A 14,416-nucleotide genomic window follows, 5' to 3' on the forward strand; every position below is an offset into this window, starting at 1 on the left:
GAGAGATCAGACACACCCACATCTGCTAGGGGAAAATCTACTGGAGAGATCTGTATCAACAAATAGCAGGAGGTAACAATCAACAGATACCCGGCGACAGCTGCAACATGAGTATCCAAATGCTATGGTTATGCATGTATGCATTATGCATGATGAATGTATGATGAATGCTGACAAACAGACATGCTCAACACGCAGGTCCGGGAATCAACCGTCCGGAGAGAAAACCAAAGCCACCAGAGAGCAAAGAAAATCCACTGGGGACTGGGATATCAGGGAACATTTATCCTGCAGGGGAGGAAGGCCACCGGAGGCTTCCGGAGGGATCGTCAGTCACAACCGGAGAACAGAGTTCAACATACAGGCGTATGCGCCACAACAACTCGTGATGAAAATCTGAGATACCGAGAAGCAACCAGATCTCTGATGAGAAATACAAAAGCATTGATAAAGCTCCTTACGCGAACAACTCCACTGGGGGATCTATCTGAGGGAATGCCGGATTACGGGGATGTCGATCCTCCAAATACTGAATCTTCCAAGAAAAGCACCCATGCTGGGGGGAGATGAAGACTGCTCTGCTGGAGAGGCGAAAGTTGAAGTCTTCAGTAAACACTCTGCTAGGGGAGCTGCCCCACAATAATGTCCGAAACAGCAAACTTGTTGGGGATGCCCCATGATAGGGCTCAAACAGCACTCTACTGGGGATGCCCCATAATAGAGCTAACAGGGATTTGGAGGAAGAATCTGTACTGCCGGGAACATGAAGATGAATAACTTCAAACGACACTGCATCGGGCAACTTCACTGAGGAGAGACCATACGAGGTTCTGCAGGACAAAGATACAGTCATGCTCGAGATACGAACAATTGTCTTACCTGTTGGTAATCATACCACCCCCGGGAGAGCACTGTGGGTCTCCTAAGTATTCTTCCATCATTGTGAATGTTCACTTTGTTTAAGAACAATTTTGTGAAAAATTTGTTTATTTTGAAAACAATGATACTTTATCAATTAAAACAGGCAAAACGTTTGTTGAGTTGAAACAAATAAGAGTGCAAATAATTGGGTAAAAGCTCAAATTAATGTGATGGAATGGTAGTCTGCAAAGGGCGAGACTCCATAGATCTGTACAAGTTTGAAATCGGTGATATATATTGGAGAGGACTACATTGAACATAATGACCTTTCCTCTACCATTCCGAATTTTCGATGTATTCGGAGCTTCAATCGACGACGAATCGAGAATCCCTGACGGATGACAGATATAGAGCACAGTCTTGTCAAGATGCAGTTACTTGCCAAATCCCTAATTTTTGCCTAGATTGCTCCAGTGTGATGTGCTCAATCTAGCGGGATGCAAATTCCTTTTTTTTCAATGTCTCTAACTTTTGCCTGGATCGCCCTTTCGGGTTTTCAATCCACCGAGACGCTCCTTTTTTGCCTAAGTCGCCCTTTGGGGTGTTCGACTTAGCGAGCTATTCTTTTTTTTTTGTTTTAGGCGAAGTATTTCTTGACTACATCGGAATTCACAGGATGAGTGAACTTCTCCATCCATTGTTGTAAGTGTCAAAACATTGCCTGAAAAGGCTCTCTTGACAACATATGGACATTCATAGCTTGGGGGTTCACTTGCCCCTGGAATCGAGCACGAAAGACAGGACTTTCTTGAGCATGAGGTCCCTCGGAACACACGAGGCTTGACCTTCTTGTTGAATGCTTTTTCACTTTCTGCTGATATGACTGACCATGACACATGGCAGTTGATCTCTTCTTTTCGATCGAATTCAGCATCAGCCAACTAGGGACTTTGAGGGTGCTATTTCTCTTTTGTTTTTTTTTCTTTCTTTTTCTTTCTTTTGATTTCTTTTGATTTTGATTGATTTCTTTTTTTTTTGATTTTGCACCCTCCTCTTTCTTTTTTTCTCTTTTTTTTTTTTTTTGACAATGCCCTAGTTGGCTGTTCTGCTGATTCTCGAGATGCAGCTGAGTGTGATCTTCTTTTCTTGCTCAAGAAGTCGGGAAATCTCGTCAGGAATCCCTTCAATCATTATCTTCTTCCGCTTCGAATACAGGGAATTCAAAATTGGGAGATGACGTCCGATCCTTATGTTCAATGGGTTTGAGAAACAACCTGCATAAAGATTTTGAGTATAAAAAGCACTTTGAAAATCAAACAAGACAATCGTTATGCAGATGAAAAGATTGCTTTTATTCTTGTTTTTTAAGGTTTTTTGTGATCACCAATTTCATGCAAAAAGCGAAAAGGGAAAACAAATGGAAAAACAAATGTTTTAACATGAATTTATTTGAATGAAAATATCATTGCACAAAATGTTGCCAACAATGTCATCACTTCTCCTTTTGGCATGGGAGAAGGGTTTTTAAACAAAGTGATTATTGCTCTGACTTATGAACAACTGTAGGAAAGCCCACAGTGACCCAATTGTGATAGATCCCACCGGGGATGACAACTGTCAGTATCTCTTGCATCAGCAGCTTCTGTTTTCTGAACAACCCTTCTGAAGAAAAGTCAGCGCCAGCCCGGGACTTATTATCTTCAGACTTGATTAACACGGGGACCTAAATCCTCCAAGATCAGAATACCTGACCTCACAAGGTCTTGAACCTTCATCTTCAGCTGGAAACAACTATCCACATCATGACCAGGAGCACCCGAATGATACACACAATGCTGTTCAGGCCTATACCACCACCGAGGGTTGACGGGTATGGGCGGCGGGTCTCTGGGAGTAATCAAGTTCCGCTCTATCAAAGAGGGACACAGCTCGGCGTAGGACGTGGGGATTGGATCAAAAATGATCTTCTTCCTCTCATTACTTGTATTGGCTTGCTGGGAAGCCTGCTGCTGAGGACGATGTTGTTGATGCTGATGCTGCTGAGTTGGTCTTCTCGGTTGTTGTTGAGTTGCTGGAATAGTCACAGCAGCGACCTGACGATATGATCCTCTGTTCGCACTCCTTCGACGGTGCACCGCTTTTGTTTCACCCTCTCCCCTTCTGGGTGCCCCAGAGAATGTCTTCTTAGAACCGAAAGAACTTGAAGAGCCAGGATGGCGAACCGGAGTGCGGGTTGCTCTGATATTAACAGTCTCTGCAGCAAGAGGCTGTTCACTGATTCTGATCCCCTTCAATTCATCACCCACGGCATAATCATCGACGAGAATAGTGACAGCAGCATTCTCATGAACGGGTACATCCACTGGTGGAGCACGGTGGACTGGTGGAATCACGGCTTCCAGTCTCTGGGCTAAGGCACGCAGCTCCTCTTGCCCCTGAACAACTCCTTGCATCATTGTCATGAACTGGGCCATGTTTGCCCTCATCTCGGCCAATTCTGCTTGAACCTGATCCATAATCCTCTGACGACTGAGTCTGGTTGAGTACCAATGCGGTCTTCGATCAGCTATCCTGTCTCAGTCAGGAACCAAAGTGAGGAGTCTCTCCCAAACATGTCTGTAATGCAAGGATGATATGTGTATGATATGCATATGATGCGAATGTTATTTTATCATGAATGATCCCGAAAAGGATATGCGTATGCGAGTTAACTTTTTTCATGCATTATTATTTTTTTGAAAATAAATATGCTATGATGCAAATGATGGAGCCAAGACTGGCAGGCTGTGCGTCTCAAGGCACAGGGTCAAAGCTTCAGCTTGAATTCTGAACCACAACTCATCTGAAACCCAAAGTCATCTGAGGAGCTGGCATTTGAACCCAAGTCTGGAGAACTGAGTCACCATCTGAGCGAGTACCCTCAAATTCAGCCCAGGGATCCGAAATAAACGGAACCCTCCGATCAATACCAGGGTCGAACCTCCGGCGTCCAGAAATAAATGTCCAGAATTCATGGTTACTATCAGTACTGGGAGTCACCAACTGTACCTGTTAAAATGATCAAACCCTTCCCCACTCACGGGTGTCGTCTAGGCCAGGGTAAGGTCGAGAGAAACGCAGCATAAATAACCTTTCGCAGAATATCATCCTGTGCACACCCGATGTATGCACCGATAATATCCCACCAGGGTCTGAACTGCTCGTGATATCAATGTTCCGCTAAGTGGCGCAATACCACCCGCTTCCCACGAATCACTCTATTCCTAGGTTTCCTAGATCTCACTCATAGCCTGGGTATTGGGCCTTTTACCTCGAGTAACTCCCACCCCAAACAGAGAAACACAGCCAGATGAACAGATGAATATGAATGAATGCAAACATTAATGCAAATAATAAATGCAAACAGTAAATGCAAATATATACAAAGAATGCAATAAAACAGCATAAAGCAACCAAAGCCCTAACCTAGAGAGCGCTAGGAGAGACTCGCTTAGGGAAGATGGACCAGCACAGGTCAACTTCTCTTTTCCCCAGCAGAGTCGCCAACTGTCGCATTACGCGAAAAACCGGCGGGAAAACAAGAACAACAGAGCCGCCACCGTGCGTTATTTATCCTAAAAGAGGGAAAGGAAACGCTCAGAGTAAACCTGGAAAAGACATGGTCTCGCGACCAAAGAGAATGGGTTCGGGAGTCGGTTATGCGAAGGGAAGGTATTAGCACCCCTACGCATCCGTAGTACTCTACGGGATCCACGCACAATAGGAAGGAAAATGGTTGCTATAACACTGCTCAAACTCACACACACTGGCTGAAAGAGACACAAGAAAACAGACTGAAACTGACTCGGCAGGATGTCGCATCCTGGGCCTACTTAGTCTATCAAGCATAGACATCAGAGTCGAAGTAGTTCGGACTGGGGAAACGACACATGCTCGCTAGGATATCGCATCCTATGCATACGTATCTTCTCGGACGAGAGAAGAATCAGAGCATTCGTAGCTCGGCTGACACGCACACAAACAAAACACAGGCAAAGGCAAACGTGGAGCCTGAATGCCAATCACTGGACTTACATCAGCATCCGAACCAAAACACACGCACACTGGAACCCGAATGCCACTCGATGGTCTTACATCAGCTTCCAAGCACACAACAACATAACAAGTTAACAGGGAGTCGGGGACTCGAGCCTATAACTGTCAAGCACACACTCAAACAAACAGACAACAAATTACTAAGGAGTCAGGCACTCGAGCCTAGCAACTGTCAAACAACTCACACAAAAAGAAAAAAGGCGCCCGGAGAGATCAGCTCAATCTCCTGCCTACATACTTCATCTGGTGTGAAGATCAGGGCGATGTAGTTCCCCTACGCAGGGAAAAAGGACTAGCCTAACCAGATAACAGAGGGAGACACAACACTAGGGAGACTACGACTCGAGCCTAGATGTTGTCATGCAAAGTCGTCCCTAAGTTAAGGTTTCTAGCTAACTTGCACAGGAAGCAAGCCTATCCTAAACATGACTCGCACAGGAAGCAAGCCACACCTAACCCAACTTGCACAGGAAGAAGAAGGGTCTCGATTGCAACTAGGGCAAGAGAAAGGGGGGGTCTCAATCGCAACGAGGGCGAGAGAAAAGAATTAGTGTTAGTTGTTAGTCAAACTCGACAAGACATCGCATCTCGTGCCTACGTATCTCATCTGGACATGAGAATCAGAGTTGCCGTAGTTCGGCTACGGAGGGACAAAGGTCTCGATTGCAACTAGGGCAAGAGAAAGGGAAAGTCTCGATCGCAACGAGGGCGAGAGAAAGGAAAAGGCTCGATCGCAACAAGGGCGAGAGAAAGGAAAAGGCTCGATCGCAACGAGGGCGAGAGAAAGGATCACAACGAGGGCGAAAGCAAACAAGGATTAGTCTAAACTAAACCTAACTTGCACAGGAAGCAAGTCAAACAAACATACAAGCACAGGTAGCACACACTATATACACACAAGGGGCTCACACAAGGGTTAGGTTTTAGTCGAGGGGTCATATCAACCTCAACAAACAAACCTCTGGAATGGGGTGAATGGTGCTCTTAACCTTGCCATTGAGGGGCTAAGGTGAAGCAGATGAAAGGTGAGTGAAGATAAGACTTCACAGCTCTTATCCCTGGCCTGGGAGAGCTTAAGACAAGAAGGTGTGGGTTCAGAAAGTGGGAACCCTTCTACACATTTGATACTGACTCAACTGTACAATTGCACAAGATCTTGGGTTTTTATCTGTAATGCATCAACACAGTGGTGTGAGCAAAACAGAAGACACACTGAATAGCAGGGGATAGGTTGCTTATCCCTTGGTTCTGCCAATTGCCTCTTCACTTAGGAGGTCTTTGACTCTGTACAGGGACAAGATTTAAACATACACAAACATTGCCTCTTAAGGAGGACTTCAGACAGTTGCCTGGCCAAGTAACAGGCCAGGTCTTCCAGACTACATGAAGATTAAGGGATTATACCTCAAGCAAGTTGCTAAATAGAAAAGCAAAGCAAGTTCAAAGAACTTAAGCAACTAATGGTACCTGAAATGGCCAAACAGATCAGTACACAGTTCAACAGTCAAAGCAAAAGGAATTGGGAAACAACAGTCAACACAGAGGGACCAATGTGCAAAGCACAAGACTCAAACCATATGAGTCAAGCCACCTACAAAACAAAGGTTAGCTCATGATAAACAATCAAGCTTAATCAAAAAGAAATGGTCTCAATGGTCATTTGGTGTTCAACCTGAAAACATAAGCTCAACAGTGAGTAACTGGACCACTAGGGCAAACCTAGGGTCAAAAGAGAATGAAAAAGTCAAAACAGCAAGCAATATCCAATCACAATCCAATTCAAACATTTAAGAAGCAAACCCAATTGGTTTTAAGTTCAAATCATGCATCATCATCAATTCACAAGCAAAAGAAGTCAAAGCATGGCAAGGGAGAGCTCAAAGAAGTCAACAGAATGACTTGCATCAAAAGTCAACTCAAACATTTTCAAAAATCACCAAATAAATCATGATCAATCCTAACACCTAGCATGGTAAGCATGTAAAATTTCATCACATTTGGACAAGTGGAAGGCAGTCAATGAAAATCACAAAGTCAAAGCAAATTTGAACATGCTCAATGAAGTCAACAGCAAGACTTAGCTCAAAACCAAACATAATCAATTCCAAAAATCACCAAATAATTCATGCTCAATCACAATCCATAACATGACATGCATATAAAATTTCAGCTCAATTGGATCATGGGAAGGTGGTCAATTAAAATCAGAAAGTCAAAACAATTTCAATCATGCTCAAAGAAGTCAAACAAACATGTATCAACTTCAAAAAATCATAACTCAATGACAACAGATGAGAAATGAATGGGATCAACACCATGGCAAAGCTTAAGATGTCTAGTATGCACATGTAAAAATTCATGATCATCCAATAAAGTATGAGAATTTCCCAAATGGAATGGCAACATGTATCACACAAAGTCAACATTTGAATAGACAGGGGAGAAAAATCTCAAACAACTTGGAAATGCCACAATTAATTCCAAGAAAATTCTCAAGTGAACTAGACATATAAGAGAAGGATCATGCAAAATTTCACATCAATTGGAGGTCAGGAAGCATGTCATCAAAAATCATGAAATTGCATATCAATGGTGTGACACAAATTGTCACACCCTAGTTCAAAAATTCATAACTCAGCAACCAAATAAGATAAATTCATGAACTTTACATCAAAATAACCATGGATGAGTGTAGATTAAGCACAAAAAATTTCAGGGTCATTGGATGCATCCTCATCATTTCACAAAAGGATTGGCAAAAGGTACAAAATGTGCATACATGTCAAGAACTCTAATGCCATTAAAAATCCAGCCATCCAAAAAATCATTAAAAATCATGATAAAATAATAGACATTCATGTGAATATGATGAAAAAAAATTCATGAATTTTGGATTTGAAATGCACGAGTTATGATTTTTAAAAGATGAGTAACCAAAGTGAAATAAACATTGCACAAATAATCATGAAATAAATATTTAATTGGTCACAATGGCATTTCAGTAATTATCTGGACCGGTTATTGAAACTCTGTGTTTTGGCCAGGGAAATGAAATGTTCTCATTGGTTGTCACCAATGGAACAGTAATAGCAAGCAGCCAAAATCCAACAACAACAGCCAATCGAGTTCTGGGTTCAATGCCCTTAGGGTTTTAGCAACAGCATCTCAACTTCATGCAACCAACATCATAAAAAATGAAATTCAACCAGAATTGAACAAAGAGCAAGGCAATGAAACATTAACACTCATGCGACATCATACAGCCACAAACAACCACACGTGAAATTCAGATTTCTGGAAATGCATTTAGGGTTTTCAAATGGAACAGTGTAGCTTCATCTTGTTCATCATCATAAAAACAAATTTCAAACAGAATTACGCAAACAGCATGGCAATGATATTCGTGCAACATCATACAGCAACAAACCAAACACGGTTTTCATGAAATCATCATCATCAAAGCAAATCGACTAAAAGCATATTTGAGCATACAAATTAAAATCCAGATTTCTCATGCATGACACAACCATTTTAAGTGAGACAAAGTTCAATGGAATCAGCATCAAAAGACCTACCAGAAACATCTCATGATTTTGGCAATAGAGGAGATCGAAAACTTACTTGGATTTGAAGAAAAGAGTGAAGCAATGGTTATTCTGGAGATATAGGCTCAAACAGGTGCTCCATATGGTTGATATTGATGGATTCTTGAAGCACTTTAGCTCAGCAAGGCTTGGAAACACTCAGATCGACTTTCACCATTGTTGTGGCTTCGTGTAGCAGCAGCATGAAATGATGTTACAGCAAGGAAACAGGGCTCCAAACAAGCTCAAGATTGTTGGTAGATGATGAAAATACAAAGGGTTGCTCGTGTCTTTTGAAGTTTTTGAGCAGAAATTGCAATTTGTGAAAAATGCAAATTGAGAGAGAATGAGAGTTTCTGTGTGATATCAGGCTGCAGCTAGGGTTGAATGGACAGAAAATATCCCTTATATTTGCTGTTTTAACTTTGCTAATTGAATGCTAACCAAGTTTAACTCCAATGAATCAATTTGCTAATTTTGCTAAACTTGCCACTTTTGACCAAATGGAGGTATGATGGTGGTATGCTGCTCGATTTTGGGCCCTTGGCAAGTCAGAAATGAGGTCCTAAAACAAATCCAAATGGCCAATGTGATAGAAAATGTTTAAATCAAAAAGTCAATTTTGCACCTCTCTTGAAATTCAAATATGCTAGGTTCAAAAATGCCATTTTGATTGGCAATGTTTTAGCACATGAAATTTACATTTTTGGAAAGAGGAGATTAAATGTGGTTTGTAGGAAAAAACCCCAACAAAATTGGCCAAATGGTTCATGAGATATGGCCCTTTGAAGTTCAAGATTTTGTGAAAATGATTTGATCATATCTTGACAACCATGCATGGGAATTGATAGTTCTTGGACTTTTTGGAAATGGGAGAACAAGATCTTCAACTTTCATGTTGGGCAAAAATTCATTTGAAGCTTGTATCATGATGTAAGTTTGGGATCAAGAAGTTTCCATTTTTGGCAGTTAAAAATACAGGTCCAGTTTCTATTTTTGGAAATTTCTGATTTCGCTTCAAATTCTTCAATGATATTGTTTGCCATGATACATGAGGCCTATTGGGACATGAATAAGCTCTCTCAAACCAAATCCATCCATCAAAACCATAAAATCAGCCACAGTTGACCAAGTTTGACTTTTCTAGGGTTTCTGACTGATTGTGCATGAACTGGTGACTTCTGAACATCCAACCCTTGACTTAAACACTTCAAATGGGCCTCCAAGTCATGTGAACATGTTGGACCAACCCTAGGGCCTTGGCTCCTTGAGAAACACCCTTGCTTGCTTGGTTGACTGATCTCCTGATCAGTTTGACCTAATTTCTTGATTGGCTTGCACTTGAGGCAACTGGGACAATGCAATGCTATGCAATGGACCATGATATGCTATGACCTAATATGAGAATGTATGTACAATGATAGGTGCAAATTTGAGGTGCTACACCATGGCATGTCCATTGGAATGAGTACCAAATGAACCCTCATGGACCTCAGTCATCAACAAGTCTGCTTCGTGTCTATCCACGCATCTGAGCAGAACCATGTCAAAATTTCTCTTATAAAGCACTTCGCCATTGAGGTAGAAACTGAAATTTTGGCGTAGTCAGAATTCAGATGTTCTACTCCAAGTCATGACATCTGATCCAACATTGTAACTAATACAGCAAGACAGTTATACAAATTAAAACCCTGTACTAAAGCACGCTTTCACAGTTGTCACGACATCTGCTACTATATTACCCTAGAATGGAAGAACACCTAGTTCTGTCCTTCTGGTACAAAGACACCGCAGAGATCAAACACCACACTTACTTCTGTTGTGTTTGCACAGTTATCAGCATGATATATCAATATTGATTTAAACATCACCTGTTACTGTATTCCAGTTTGCTGGCCTAGTACTCGTGTTTCCTAAACTAAAAGTCAAGCAATTTAACCTAATTTCCACATATTAGGGAGCTAACAAATAGGCTATTAGTTAGGTTCATTAATTGTAGGTTAGTTGTTATTTTCCTGGATTTTAGCTCAGCTGTCGGATTCCTAAAAAATAATTATCCTACAATTTAGCACAAGCTGTCAGGTGTGAATGCCACAACATTCAGTTTGACATCTAGAACATATACCTCATGTTGATTCTGTTATGTTCCTGAAAACAGACTGTGCTAACTTTGTTGTACTGTAAAAGACTAACCAGTCTCTACTTCAGTATCAGCCTACACGAACAACTGTCAAGACATCCAGTTTGACAGTTTCACTATGATCCTTTGGCCAGGTTTGTTATCCTCTTGAAGACCAGACTTAACTAAATGCTGAATTGAGATCAACATGCCTATTATTCAGTATATGCTGTCAATGATGAATGTCAAAACATTCTGATTGACATTCAAACAGAAGGCTATAAATCAGGTCTGTTATTAACTTGATAAGCAGACTGAAATACAACCTGAGTTATGGCAGACAGGATTATAACATGCAGAAGGTAAACAAACACAGGAAATTGTTAACCCAGTTCAGTCCAACATGACCTACGTCTGGGGGCTACCAAGCCAGGAAGAAGATCCACTATCAGCAGTATTAATTCAGAGCTAAACTCCCCCGTTTACAACTCTTCACTTAATCCCTACCCAATGCAATCTATACCTAGGAACTCCTAGATAGAAACCTCCAGTTTCCATTCCTATCACTACAAAAACAATGTAATGTTAAACAACTTGAACTTGCTTCACAGCTTCATTCAAGAACAAACAACTCTTACCTACAGGCTTTGAGTTACAAATACTCTCAGCTTTGAACACTGAGAAACACATGGTAACCTTCCCACAGGTTGGGAGGTTTACCTCACACACACCCCTACTTTTTCATTCTAAGAGGCTTACAAAAACTAGGTTACAGTTTGCAATTTATAACCTAATCACCCAACTGAATTTGGGCCTTCAGAAATCGCAGCAGACTTCTTCTTTGTTGTTACAAAGCCAGCAGAAAAATTCTTCTACAAACAAGGTCTTCAATCCTAAAATCTCTCCATATATATCTCCATATTTGGAGCCTATATATATTCTGATTGAGTCTTTAAGACCTCCACATGGAGGTTAGGATATTCACCAAATATCCTCACTAATCCCAGAATATATACTGAATTAATTAACTCAATTTTCTACACATGTACGATGTCACAGGCATGATGTCGTGACATCGTACATGACATGTTGGTCCAGATGTTGAACTTCTTCAACCCAACATATTAAAACAACAGAGATGATTACATTATTTGTTTTACAAAATTAATGTCAATCCTAAGGTATTAACAATCTCCCCCTTTGGCAAATTTTAGCTAAAACAAATAAACATTACACTGGACTATACATCCCAATATGGGAATGCTCTTCATCTCTGTCATTGTCTCCACCACCACAAACACCAAAGTTGGTGTACATGAGGAAGTAGAGGTACAAGAATCAGTTGCATCAGAACCCTTCCCCTCACCGGTAGAGCTTCCAGAAGAATATGTAATGCTGAGTACATAGATAATGTAACTCAGATCACAAGACACAACTGTCCTCTTAACTCAGATCACAAGACACAAGTGATATGCCCAGTTAGTGACTTCTGTGCCTGAAGCCAACTTCTGCTTGCTACCACATTTTACTTGCTTCTGGTACATTCTCAGGACTATATTTCTCTCCCCCTTTTTAGCTAAACATTTGTAAAGGAACCCCTCACAAAACCAGATCCAGGCGCAGTTTGCCCAAACCTTAACATACCCCATGATTTAGAGGGAATGGAGTGTTTCTCTTGTGAGAAGAAGAGGGCTATTACATCCTTTAAATAGTCCAGCCCGTGCTTAGGAATTAACGGTAGGAATATATGCTTGGTCAAGATTCATTAATATTTGCTAAGAAACAGTCAGAGAATCACCAACAAAATCTCAGACTATCTTTGAATACCTTTTATAGCTCTTGACTGTTTCTTTTCCAAAACAGCAGTTCCAGTGCATGGAGACTATTCCCTATATGCAGTCAGTCACGTTGCATGTGATGTCTTAACATTCAACGTGGCTTTTGCCTGCATTCTTCAAGTATTCTTCCTCTCAACATTTCCTAAGACCACTTTCGTACCTCCAGTAGAGACTTGACATCTGGCACCACTAAAGCCAAAATCACAAACACCAGTAGATGGTTACTCCCCCTGTACCACACAACTGTAACAATTAGGCTTATTCTAATTTATCATAATTAGACACGCCACATCCATATTTCCTCATGACTTTAAGGTTCAGAAGGATATAACAATATTATCCAAGGCAATGTCATGACATCCGGTCAGACATTCTTCTGCTCCCTCAGCCTTGACACACATCACATCAACCCAATAACTAACAAGGTGCCATACCTTGTCATCATAAACCACAAGCTTGATGATTACTTGCAGCACAAAGACAGAACTCCCTTTGTCATGAACAACCAACTCTCCTCTTGAAACTTGGAGATCACACATGAACATATCCAACACCCCAAAGTTGGACCTTCACATATTTCCTGATTCAAAGAGAACCCAGACCACTTGATGAATGGAAAACATAAGACGCATCTTCATGTCTTCAAGAGCACACCCTCTGTTCAACCCTCTTGGCTGAACACATCCACACTCTGTGTCAATCTCTCTTCTAACCAGAACATAAAACCACTTCACAAAATGTTCTAACATTAGTTAGGACATCCTCACAACATAACAAGGAACACCATCTGATAATCTTCAGATATCACTGAGTCACCAGCTTAATCCAAAAGAAACCAGACACAAATTGGGACATATACATTCTCATCCCATTCCAAGAGATAATCTTCCATAGATAGCTTAGAACTCCTACCACAAGCTCCAAGAGATGAATAGAAAACACCTCCTTTTGTCTTCAACTTACTACTTTTCTGCTCAAAAGTAATTTGTCTCAGACTTTCCTCAAGAATAATCAGCTGCCATATGTTGATTATCTTGATCCTTCGAACTCACTTCTGAGATAGACCAAATGCCACTGGTTGATTACCTCCTTCACGAATCCTCATATGAAAAAGTCAAATGCCACTTTTTGACCTCTCCAAGTTTATCAGACTTCTCCCAAAAATATGCTGACCTTCCAAGTGAGACTTGAGCTTCAAGCTACATGTTAAACAGAACTTAGATTCTCTAAGACATGAACATGTAACATCTTCTCCATCCAGCAACTCCAAAGAACTTCAATGAGAACGACCTTTTTGAAGTACCCAATCTACAACTCTGTAGACCCTTCTATCTTAAGTTGATGTGCCACTTCACCAACTAAGATTCTGATGTTAAACCAAATGTCACAACATTGTGTTTCAACATTTAGCTGTTGAATTCAGCTCCTTCTTCTGCCACTTGAAAGAACTTCCTCCCTACACAAAACAAGAGTTCAATGCTCTCATAGACTTGATTGTGGAACCAAGTTTGAGTAAACAACCTCCATCCTGCAGGTTTGCAGTTAAGTCATCCAAGCTCACACCTTGATGAATTCCTGCTTCTTCTCCAAAGACATCAGACACTCTGATGCATGAGTCTTCAGAAGGACCAGTTAGAGACTAACCCTTCAGCTATACCAAGGATTCTACTTCCTAAAGTAAAGTTGTTTCCATGATGTTAAGAATGTTGCCACTTGTTCTTAACTCCACAGTGTGCATTAGCCAATGCACTTCCTTACCTAGATCAGAAATAAACTTATCCAAGTAACCACCATCAAGACTATGATGTCTTCTTCTTCTTGTACACCACAAGGCTGAACATGTTTCTTGCCAGGAAACCTTTTCAGAGATCATATGCTCTTGCTGCCACCAAGGAGATAGATCATAAACCAATGTACTA

This window comes from Lathyrus oleraceus, chromosome 2 (genome assembly GCF_024323335.1).
Source record: "Lathyrus oleraceus cultivar Zhongwan6 chromosome 2, CAAS_Psat_ZW6_1.0, whole genome shotgun sequence".
Taxonomy (NCBI): Eukaryota; Viridiplantae; Streptophyta; class Magnoliopsida; order Fabales; family Fabaceae; genus Lathyrus; species Lathyrus oleraceus.